The following is a 12,341-nucleotide window of genomic DNA, read 5'->3' as shown; positions in this document are numbered from 1 at the left end:
ACTAAATCATCGGTTCTCTTATATGGCCACTACTAGTACACTTAGTAAAATTTCAACATGCTCAACATTTTCTCCTATGTAAGCACATAATATCCTATTTACATATAAATAAGCACACTTAGAAAATAATTTGGGTATATTGGAAATGGGATGTTACACTTACAAATACTATAGCAGTTAAGCGATGACGACGATGTGTAATGTTCCATAACGTCATTCATCAACGTTTACCAGAAATGTTGACACTCTTTGTGGTCGACGATGGTGGTTATGGTGGAAATCCATCAAGTGCCATAATCCATCAAAAGTTTACCCGACGCTCCAAACACTTTTTACCCAGTGGTGTTAGCGGTGGAAATCCAAACACTCTCTTCCAACTGGTAAGGAATAGTTTTTGGAGTATGCCCGACCAAACACCTTGCCCAGTCCCCGTTGAGGGGGACCCTTGAATCGTCGTTTAACCTACTCCCGGTTTATTGTCACAATTTGAAGATGGCAAATCTAAGGACTGTGACAGAGATTGTTGTTGATGGACTTAGACGATTAGATATGTTGTTTGTCGCACTTGGTTGCTCGGTAATAATTTTTTTGATATTCTTGAATTATTGTCATAATTTTATGTTCTGAAATTTATATTTGTAACCCCGTTCATCTGCAGATTCGATCGTTTCTAGGACACCTAAAGGAGCCATACGTTGGCACCATGTTCTTAGCGGTCGGCATGTATGAAAACAATGGGATCATACCCATTGCAATGGGAGTGGGGAAGACAGAAAGTGGCTCGTCATGGACATGGTTTTTACATAAGGTAAGGTAGTGTATCAGTGACGTGCCCAATTTAACCTACGTAACCGATAGGGTTGCCTCTATCGACTTGGCCATATGAACTGTATTCTCTAACCCGTGCCACATACTTTGTTGTCGGCATCTGAGTCAGAACTTGCGCCTAACCTCCAGTAAAGACAAAACGAAAAGGTGGATGTTCTGGGAGACATGCAAAGATTATAGGTATGGTACAATGTGACGGGCGAAGATCCGGCCCAAATCTTAAACTCGAGATCAAACAAAACTTCTGTCTGCCGAACTGTAAATGGAACCCTCTAACCCGATAGTATATTTCTTCAGATTCAGAAGGGAAAGAAGGGTCCTCACATTGCACAATCCAATTAATTAACGAGGAGTCTGAATAATGGTTACATATATTTAACCATGGGCCGAAACATGTATTTCCTAACATGTTTAACTTTGTTTCATTATTTGATAATACTTTATTTATTTCTCTAATTATCGAGATATGGGCCCTCAAAGTTAGTAAAGACTGGTAGAACATCTGAAAAAAAATTAAAAAAATAAATCAATTTTTATAATATATACATACATACATACATACATAAATACATACATACACATATATATATATATATATAGCTTGGTTCAAATGTTAACCAAGATTATTGTGTTAACTTTATTAACCAAGCTCAACTAATGAAAATCAATCTTTTCTTTAGGTTCACATACATCTCATATGTTAATGACAAGGGTAATTAAGTAATTTTACCATTTTTTGTAACTCCATATCATTAATTGGGAGTTACAAAATATAAAAATCTCATAATTGATGATTTAATATTGATCTTGTTTTTCAATTTGTGATTGTTTTTGAAATTTGATTTATCTATCTATAATGTTATTAAATTTGTGATTGTTAAAGGATTTCCGATAGTAAAGTTTTTGATATCGTCCAAGCTAATATGGATAAACCAATTTGAAAACAGATCGACAACAATAGGAATGAGAAGGTTAAAATCGGACTTCGAGTTCCGGAAGTGAAAACAATGATCAAAGCGTTTGTATTGGTAATGGATTAATATGATATTGCATTCGTTTCAATCGACAGTTCTCACTTATCTTGCAAAAAAGGTGACTGCAGCTGACCTGTTGAACAAATTCTGTACATTTAGGAGCTGGCTCTATTGAGAGATTCAATCAGTTTACAGGTGAAGACATATGAAGTTAACACAGAGTGCATTAGATGTTCATAAGAAGACATATGAAGACATAGGGACACACACGGACATATGAACACATCAGAAATCACACAGCCTTAGATGTCTTGATTCATAAGTGTTCATGTCTATTCAAGTCACTAGATGTTCATATGAATCCATATATATACACACACAGAACATGTGAAGACATGTGAGCACGTATGAAAACAACAACCCTAGATGCCTTGGTTCGTACGTGTTCATGTACATACAACAGATTTGGCTCCTGAATATACAGAAGATGTTCATACGATTCACATATGTGTATGTGTGTGTATGTGTGTGTGTGTTTTCATATGGTTCTTACATTAACAAAAAGAATGAGATTTTTGATTTTGAACTCCCAATTAATGATATGGGAGTTACATAAAAAAGAAAATTACCTAAATACTCTTTTCCCCTTTGTTCACATATGTTCTTTGAAATTGTAAATTTAAAAAATTAATTTTTTATCATGATTAATCACAACCGTTTATTGTAAGAATCAATGGCTAAGATTGATTAACAAAGTTAACATAATAATCTTGGTTAACATTTGAACCAGCCCCTATATATATTTACATACATATATACATACATACATACATATATACACATATATATACATACATATAAATATATATACATACATACATATAAATATATATACATACATATGTATGTATATATACATACATATATATATATATATACATACACACATATCTATAACCATAATAAATAACTAACTTTTGGGCCACGTGGCCCTTTCTTGTGCGTCGGTTACTGATTTTTCCCGTCTAAACATGTATGTGGACACAATTTTCACTTTCGGTTCAAATAGGTGTGGGTAAGTGACATGTGTCATCTCCGACGGTTACTTTATGTGTAGGCGAAAAAATCGCCACTGTAGAGTAATTGGCGGTTCAGATTGCTAAATTCTGAAGTCTTGCTATCCAAATTTGTAGACACGTCCATTCAGTTCAACTTCAGACTTGCTTGACTGAATCATGTGCGCACACCACAGAGGAGATACTCAAGTCTTGATTATGGGCTTTTTCTATTCACGTATTTCATATTTTCGTTCTAGATTTAGAACAAGATGAAGGAGATATTCTCCTCCTAGGCTTATTGGAGGTCTTGAACGAAAGTCTGAACCAACTAAATACACAGAGCCTATGATCCTGATTCCGTGCTCAAGACAGAGCTACACAGAGGCTCTGCATGTACTACGCAGCACCTCTAAGCCTGATTTCGTGCTCATTGCAGAGTTAGACAGAGGCTCTGCATGTACAACGCAGAGCCTCTGTCTAAGTATGGTTCCTTCAAACTTGTGACTCTGAATAACCTTTTAATTTAACTCTGGAAGAAGACTTCAGACTTCTGTTTGTCAAATAAGTATTTATTTAGAAGTCTTTATGATCATCGAAATACAAGATGACCTTTGTATATGACACCCTTAACTCTTGAGTAAGAGCTCTGTCTCTGCATGTACTATGCAGAGCCTGTGAGCATCACTTCGTGCTTTGTACATAGCTACACAGAGGCTCTGCATGTACTACGTAGCACCTGTGAGCCTGATTCCGTGCTCAATGCAGAGCTACACAGATCCTCTGTCTACGGAAGGTGCCTTCAGACGTGTGACACTTTAATTGACTAAAACCTTACCTGATAAGTCAAATGAAAATGTTGACTTTTATTGGCAAGCACTTAACAAATAACAAGAATTGAATAAACAACCCTTTAGTACGACATCCTTTAATATTTAACGACATGTCTCAACATATTGTTTTTAAGTCTCATCAAGATCAACATCGTCATTCAACAACTTAGTCGAATCACAAAAATAAAATTAAGGTTATTGTATGACCTAAAAAGTGTCCAATTAAGAACAACCACCAAGTTGCCTTTCATATCTTCTATGTAGTAGCAATCAACAAAACTTATAGGGATGGCGAGTAGATCTCAACTTACAAATACATAAACTTCCATTGCTTGTCCTCTGTCTTTAAGCATCTCACTGAAAACCTTTCAAGCTCCATATGACCTTCAGATGTAAAAATTAACCTAAAATCAKCAAYCGTCGATCACAAGACCATAAAAAATGCAYCATAYGTACAATATAAAGATCGYCATAATATTAAAMTCCCAATCATATTCTTACATGGATCATGAGTACTCCACAAAAACCTAGTGTAATCATCGTAGTAGGCATGTATTTTTGCTACTCCATTTAAGGGTCTTGCTAYTTTTTTCAAGGAAGTTRCCATCCAAATTCAAAGCCAATGCAATCAAAGAGCTCAGTTGTTTTTTAGTAGACCTTTTAATGACATCTCCATCAAAATCTCATGTATAATTTAGCTACTTATTAGGATTCAAGAAGGTCGTATGTTAGGACACACCTGACAAATTGTACCTATACAGGAAACCTAAGTTGTGACGTTACCCTCTTCTTTAAACTTGATAATTATGAAGTTTATAGTAGAAAGTAAAATCAAACTACTTACCGGGTAAGACTCTTGATCCTTGTCTACTCTCTTACCTGGTAAGATATTAAGTCCTTATTATGTTCACCGAGTAAGGTAAGTGAACCGGTAAGTGCTTACCAAGGTTAATGCTTAGTAAACGACCCCTTAATATGGTTACTCGGTTCGAATTTGGCTTGTAAACATGCTGCAAAGTCTAGTGATAACCTATGACGTTAACAAATTGCTGAACCACATACATATACTGTTTATTTTTTTCGTTCCAACAATTATTACCTAGCAAACAAAATAAAATGAGCTCAGTATATCTTCCACACAGAGCCAGGGTCTAGGGGTAGGATGTACGCAGACCTTGTATCTACCCTTTGGGGTAGGGAGACTATTTCTTTGAAGAAACCAGGCTTGCAAAACATGTAATATTATCGATCCTGATAATCTTCAACAAAAGAAGGGTAATTTAGGAATATCAAACAATTTGAATGACTTTTTCTGAGCTAAAGAAATATTGCAAGGTGAAGCTATTTTTGGGGTAGAGAAGATCTATCTTTACCTGTAGGCTATCATTCACAAGCTTGTCAAAAGCCGATGGGGATAGCTTCGGAATGGACTACACAGTCTCTGATATAAAATTTCCAACATTGTTATCTGATGCAACAAGACCTTTCTACAAGAAGTGAAAATGGATGTTTAAAAACTAAGCATTTGTGAATTTTTTTTTAAATGTAACTAATATGAAATCTATCTCACGACAACGTCGCCAACATATTTGTAGGTATCATCTATTAATGTAAGCAATCTTTCCATTGTGGCTTCCATTCCTTTCGTATCAGTTGGAAGTTTGTCAACTGTTGTTGCCTGAGGATGTTAACTACAAATAGAAATGTTATATTTTAGTTTAACCATGAGTCCCCTTGAATATGAGCCCTAGCCTTTTCCGACAGCTTAAAGGCATACAGGTAAATTGTTCTGAAAAAGATCTATAGTTTTTCTTTTCTTTTTATCTATTTTTGTAGACATAGATATCTAATTTTCATCTTATGGCTAACTAATATCAGGGCAAAGCAGACCGTCTTGGAATCTGAAGGTCATGCTACCAAAGCAAAGCATCTGCAGGTAATAACAGAATATTATTTATTCGTTGCCTCTTTTGATGAAGCATACCTCCTGTAACTTCTTTCGCCGGCCTTTTGATTTAACAGGGAAGCGTTGTAACATTAAAAAGAGCCTGCACAAAGAGAGGTTAGAGACTTGCTCCTAGAAGGCAACATATCACAAGTGACACAAAGCTTCAGCATCTTTATAACTTTATTGATGGCTTGCTACAGTAGCAGAATTTGGGATCCCTTCTCATCATGTTTGTCTTTTTCCATCTCTACACCGAAAGGAGTTAATTACATAGTAGCCGAAATCTCAAGAAGAATCATCGTGTTTGTTTTTTTTCTATCTCTACGTTTTACTTCCCACACTAAACATTAATTGCACTATTACCATTATTGATCAAGATCTGTGGGTTCTTTCTCATCAATTTTGTCCTAAGGAAATTGACAAAAAAGATGATTGGCTTTTTTACAAATATAGAAGTGCCATACTATTCAAACCCCCCATGTCCCGAGGTCGTATTCCCTTTTGAACTTTTCCAACTATATGAATTATTTATTCATTCTTTCACAACTCTTATGCATACTCCCCTTCCAACTATGTCCATATCATTGTGTTGTGTTTCATCATAGGTGACTACTCTAAAACAATAAAATCAAAAGATCCATGCTCTAGAGTTAACCATGCAACAAGAGGGATTTCTTGCTTCGCCAAGTTCTTTTATGTCTAAGAACTTAAGAAAATTATGTAATAATAGTAATGTGAAGTTCCTTTATAAAGACAAAAAGATGGAACAAGTTTAACCATTTTAGCTGAAGATTCGTTAACAAGGCCTAAAATAGTTATACACTGTTAAATGTATCTAGCTCATATCCTGATCCTTGGCTATACATATTTTTGCTTTTAAGTAGTGGTTGTTTCATTACATCTTTGTCACACATAAAGTAACACATATGACAAGGCATACATGCATATTGCACTATCAACTTGGGCATAATTGGTGCACTGGAACTCTTCCATATAAGGGTATTTTTTGTAGTTTTGACATACTTTGGTTAGCTTACTGCATTGGTTTAATATCTTCTTCGTGATACAGTAAAAACTACCAATCTACTTTTTTAACCAAAAGAACTTGGCGAAGGACATCATTCATTATCATGTTTGGATTATTTTGTACTTCAATTGGACATGCATTTTTTTGCTGTTTGTTTAATTGAAAGTTTGTCAACCTAGGAGTTATGTAGAATGTTAAAGATACATTTAATTACATCTCTATGTGTGTACATATCGTATTTGTTGAGGCATGCTATTCTGCTCTGTTTTTGATTTTCTGCATTCTTATAACTCTGTCTTCCATCTTTTTACCTTTCTGTACCATGAATATTGTACTTATAAGTACAAGCTTTATCTCAAGAATTTTTAAGCACCATCTTCACTCTAATTATTGATTAATATAAAATATGAAATACACATAGTACTTTCAAGGACCTTCTAGCCAATGGGTTTATGTAATGAAGATGAAAAGAGCTATTCGTGAGGGGGTCATTAATAAAGTAAACCAACAACTTTCTTGAAAAAAATCTGTTGATCCTCTCTCTCAGTGATTTGATGATAATCCCTTTTCACTTGTACATTGTATATATGTTTCTGTCTTTTCAGTTCCAGTGATCACCACTAAACCTGTTCAGTGATCGCTGAAGAACTTGCATTGTAATTCAATCAGAGACAGTGATACTTCAAGAAGACAACACTCACACCAAAGAACCTTCAGCTAATGTCAAAGACTGAAACTAAAGATTAGAGACTGGCGAGTACGTGATCTGAAGCGGTACTCAGTGATTACAAGCCTGTCTACATATGTGTGAAGACTGCTCAAGCATCATTGAATGCTGAAGAGACCTCCAGGTTATTCCAGCATTCAACGATTAAAGGAAGTTTTCTTAGCACGATTGTTGTTGTCTTGTCCTTATGCACACAAAGGACAAAACCATACCCTTTCTAATAGTTAGTACGGTACGGAGCCGACTAGTCGACTCTATTGCCCACCAACTTTAGGTAAGGATGTCTACTCATGAATAGTGCTTTTTGTACTATTCACTGTAGCAAAGGACAAACCTTCCTCTTAAGGCTTGACACGCACTCTAACCCTACCATATTGCATTAAATGAACATTTAATGCATTGGGTATAAATAGAAGTGTTTCTTCTCCATGCAGAGTGCGCGCAACTCACTCTCTAAACTTAATTCTTACTTTGAGCATTTTCAAGCTTAAGTAAAAGAACTCTTCTTTACAGCATTTCTTTTCTCATTTGCTAAGAACTCGTATGTAACTAAAGATTGTTTAGATAGGTTTTCTTACCATATCTTTCCGCAAACAATCTTGTAAAATTTTGTATTGATCTTCTCTATCAATATACTTTTTAAAGTTGAAAATATTGTGTTTGTATTCATCTCCCCCCCCCCCCNTCCGCAAACAATCTTGTAAAATTTTGTATTGATCTTCTCTATCAATATACTTTTTAAAGTTGAAAATATTGTGTTTGTATTCATCTCCCCCCCCCGCCTTCTACAAACTGTTTTACTTATCTTGTAGACCCTAAAGGGACCAACATTTGGTACCAAAGCAGTGTTCTATCTTCTCTAAGTTGTTTAACTATTTTTCTGCATTATTTTATCTCTTTCTCTAGATAACTTTGTTGCTTTCAAATGGTTTTGCAAATTACAAACACACACACACACACAAGACAATGGCTCTCTTGCCAAACCTCCCCGGTTCGTCCGTGACAACTTTATTATCTAGAAGAACCGAATGTCCCTCTTTCTTGAAGGTGTGGATCCTGAAATTCCACATTACATAGAAAATGGACCATATATTCCATTTGCTGTTTCTCCGGCTGTTCAAGCAACAACTATGACTGCCGTGATTCCTGAATGGCAGATTCCAAAGCTCCCTCATCAGTGGAGCGATGAAGACAAGAAGAAGATAGCTATAGACACGCGCGCTCGGTCTATAATAGCTATGTTTCTTCCTAACGAGATTTATCACTCTGTGATGAAATTCAAAACTTCTAAATCTATGTGGGACACACTTTGTGTTCAATATGAAGAAACCACTTAGGTTCAAGAAACCAGAAAGATAAATTTAGTCAGACAGTACAAAAGCTTTTTATGTGGAAAGTCTGAGATGCTGTCCGAAGTACATCAATGTTTTAATTGTCTCCTTATTGATCTAAGGGTTGTAGGCAGGGAATATTCCAATTCTAAAACTTTAACTAAGTTTCTAGAATGTCTTCCTGAGTCTTGGGACACCTTTTCCATATGTCTCAAGATGTCCAATGACATGTCCTCTCTTTCTCTCTCTACTCTCTACAAGATTTTGTTTAACCATGAGCAATCTTGTCAACTGAAGAGGAATCTTGTAAAAGATTCCAGAGAAATGAAAAGCTCTCCTTTAGCTTTGATCTTTGAAGCTTCTTCAGCTGAAACTTCTTCTACCCCATTTGTTTCTTCTCTTCCTTCTGTCGTTATTACAGAGATAGACTCTTTTATCTCTGAGGATATTCCAGAATCTGATCTAGTAGATTTTGATGAATCCCTGGCCCTCTTGACTAAGTCTTTCAGGAGGTTCGCCAGCAAAAGTAACTACCGCAGATCTCCTCAACTGCCCATCAGGGAAAAGCCAAAGTCTGAAAAAAAATAGACAAGGCTTCAACTGTCTGCTACAATTGTTACCGGCCTGGATATTTTGCAGGTGAATGCAGATCGAAGAAAGCTGCGACGCTATCTTCCAAAGCTCCCTCCTCCTTCAGAACTAAAGATGAAAAGTACTTAAAACTGAAGGAGAATTACAGGAAGGTGAAGAACAACCAGTGAAAGACTAAAGGCCTTGTCGCTGAAGAGCATGACTGGGCTGACTCATCCGATGAATCATCTTCAGAAGTAGAAGATACAACCTATATCTGCTTGATGCCCATAGATGCACATGAAGAATCTTCAGGAGCATCTACTTCTTTTGAGTCATTTATCTCTTCTACTACTCAGGTATGTTTCCTGAATGAACCCTCTTCTTCTTCTTCTTCTTCTAGTCTTTCTGCACTAGATACGTTGACAATTGACCTTTACAATGCCCTCAATGGCAGATCTAAAGCAGAAATGCTTAATGTTGATCTTCAAGAACAATTGAAGAATTTCCATTCTAAGATCAAAGAGCTGACCTCTATCGAGGAAAATCTCAAGGATCAGGTTATTGTAAACCAAGCCATCACCGTTGAACGTGAGAAGGCTATCGCTGAGCGTGAATGAGCAATCGTTGAACTCAAGGCTGAGAAAGCTACCACTGAAGGGTGGTGTAAAGCTTCCATCAAAGCCTCTGAGATCATTAACGCTCAGATCTCTGCCAAGAAAATGACTGGTCTAGGATTCTTGTATGATCAGGAAGAACGTGTTATAGACAGGTGCATGCTTAAATTTGGCACCTTCGTCTCTTCTATTCCTAACACTTCTTCCTCCCAGTCTTCTTCTTTTAGTGAGAGTCATCTTGAAAGAACTCCTTCGAGTTCTGGTTGCAAAGACAAAGGTAAATTCATTGTCATAGCATCCCTTCCTAAGAAGTCTAACAAGTCTAATAGATCAAGGTGTATTCATTCAGCTTGTAAAGCTTCTTCTTCTTTAGGGACTAGGAAATCTGAACCCTCTCAGAAATCCAAGTCTCAGCTCAGGATGAACTTTTTACGTAAGAAATCCAATACCTCAAAGGTTCCTCCTAGAACCAATGAGAAGGGAATCCTTGGAGCTGGTCCTGCTTCAAATCTGATACTTCTTGGCCCTAAAGCTACCCTTAGCTTTAGGAGGTGTAAACACTGTGGTGAGAAAACACATATTGCCAGCAGGTGTCCTTCTGCCGTCAAGGCTGGTTCACCCGCCAAGGACAAGAAAGTAACCAAGGCTGAGAAATCAACCAAGGTGAAATCATCTACTAAGGCTGCGAAAGCAACCAAAGTGATGCAAACTGCTGGAGCCTCTACTCCATGCTCAGCGAAGACAACTCCTGCTGAAAAGTCTTCAGCATTAGACGTTGTAATTCCAACCACTGAAGCCTCTTCGTCAGGCTCAGTGAAGACTTCCATTGAAACTACTTTAGTAGTGTTAGAGGTTGTTTCTCTCTCCACTCAAACCTCTTCAGGTTTAGTGATACCATCTATTGATACTGACTCTTCAGCACCGGTGGATGATGCCTCTAACAAAGCTGGACCCCAATAGCTAGGTACCAATAGCATTCTTAAATTGTTTCCTTGTGCAGGATGTTAAAGGTATATGGTATCTTGATAGCGGATGTTCAAGACATATGACTGGAGACAAATCCCTGCTAACTCATTTCAAGGAAGAAAGAGGACCTTTTGTAACCTTTGGAGGTAACGGAAAAGGATATACCAAAGGATTTGGTATATTAACCAACGGTGCAACAACTTTCAAATGCGTTGCATATGTTGAAGGACTGAAGCACAATCTTCTTACTATCAGTCAACTGTGTGATAAAGATTATACAGTTAAATTCTCGAAGAATTCATGTCACGTTCTTGACAAAGATGATAAGGTTTCCTTAACCGGTTCTCGTCTATAGAATGTATATATCATCAATATGAATTCTTCTCTCACTGAGAATACATGCTTCTTCTCTAAAGCCTCGTCAGACATTAACTGGCTATGACACAAATGACTTTCTCATCTCAACTTCAAGACACTCAGCAAGCTGTCAAGAAATGATCTTGTCACTGGTCTTCCTTAACATTCTTTTGCAAAGGAATCTCTTTGCTCAGCATGTGAAAAAAAACACACAAGAGCTAGCTTCAAGTCTAAGCAAATCTCTTCAGTGACTGCTCCTCTTCAACTATTGCATATGGATCTCTTTGGTCTAGTCAACGTGCAATCCTTAGTTGGAAAGAAGTTTACACTGTCATTGTTGATGAGTATGCCAGGTACACTTGGGTCTTCTTTCTCAGATCCAAAGATGAAGCACCTGAGGAAATCATTTCGTTCATCAAGAAAATAGAAGTACTCAACAACGTTAAGGTACGATATATTAGAAGGGACCATGGCACTGAATTCAAAAATAGTACTATGGATAACTTCTTTGAGGACAAGGGAATCTCTCACAACTTTTTTTCAATGAGAACTCCTCAGCAGAATGGGGTCACTGAAAGACGAAATCAAACAATCATTGAGGCTGCTCGATCAATGCTCAGCAAATCCCATCTCCCTACTCAATTCTGGGCTGAAGCTGTCAACACCGCTTGTTTCACTCAAAATCGATCGTTGATCGTGAAAAGATTCAAGAAGACAGCCTATGAACTCTTGGAAGAAAGCCTACTATAAGCTTTCTTCACATATTTGGTTGTACTTGTTACATTCTCAACTTGAAAAGTTCGATCCCAAAGCTGATGAAGGAATCTTTCTTGGATATTCTTCAGTATCCAAAGCCTTCAGAGTATTCAACAAACGAAGACAGACGATAGAGGAATCTATTCATGTCACCTTTGACGAATCTCAGTCAGCTAAATCAAAACCCATCTTAAATGATGAGGATGAATTAGAAAACTAGATGTTCTCTCACTATGGACAACCTGAAGCTTTCTACAGTGCTCCTCTCAACACTGAATCTCCGGAAGCTGAAGATGATCTACTCATCATTCCAGTTAAAGCTAGTCACTCCAACGCATCTTCTTCAGAGATC

Source organism: Cynara cardunculus, assembly GCF_001531365.2.
Source record: "Cynara cardunculus var. scolymus isolate 2C chromosome LG 11, CcrdV1, whole genome shotgun sequence".
Classification (NCBI taxonomy): domain Eukaryota; kingdom Viridiplantae; phylum Streptophyta; class Magnoliopsida; order Asterales; family Asteraceae; genus Cynara; species Cynara cardunculus.
Note: the sequence above shows the minus strand (reverse complement) of the source record.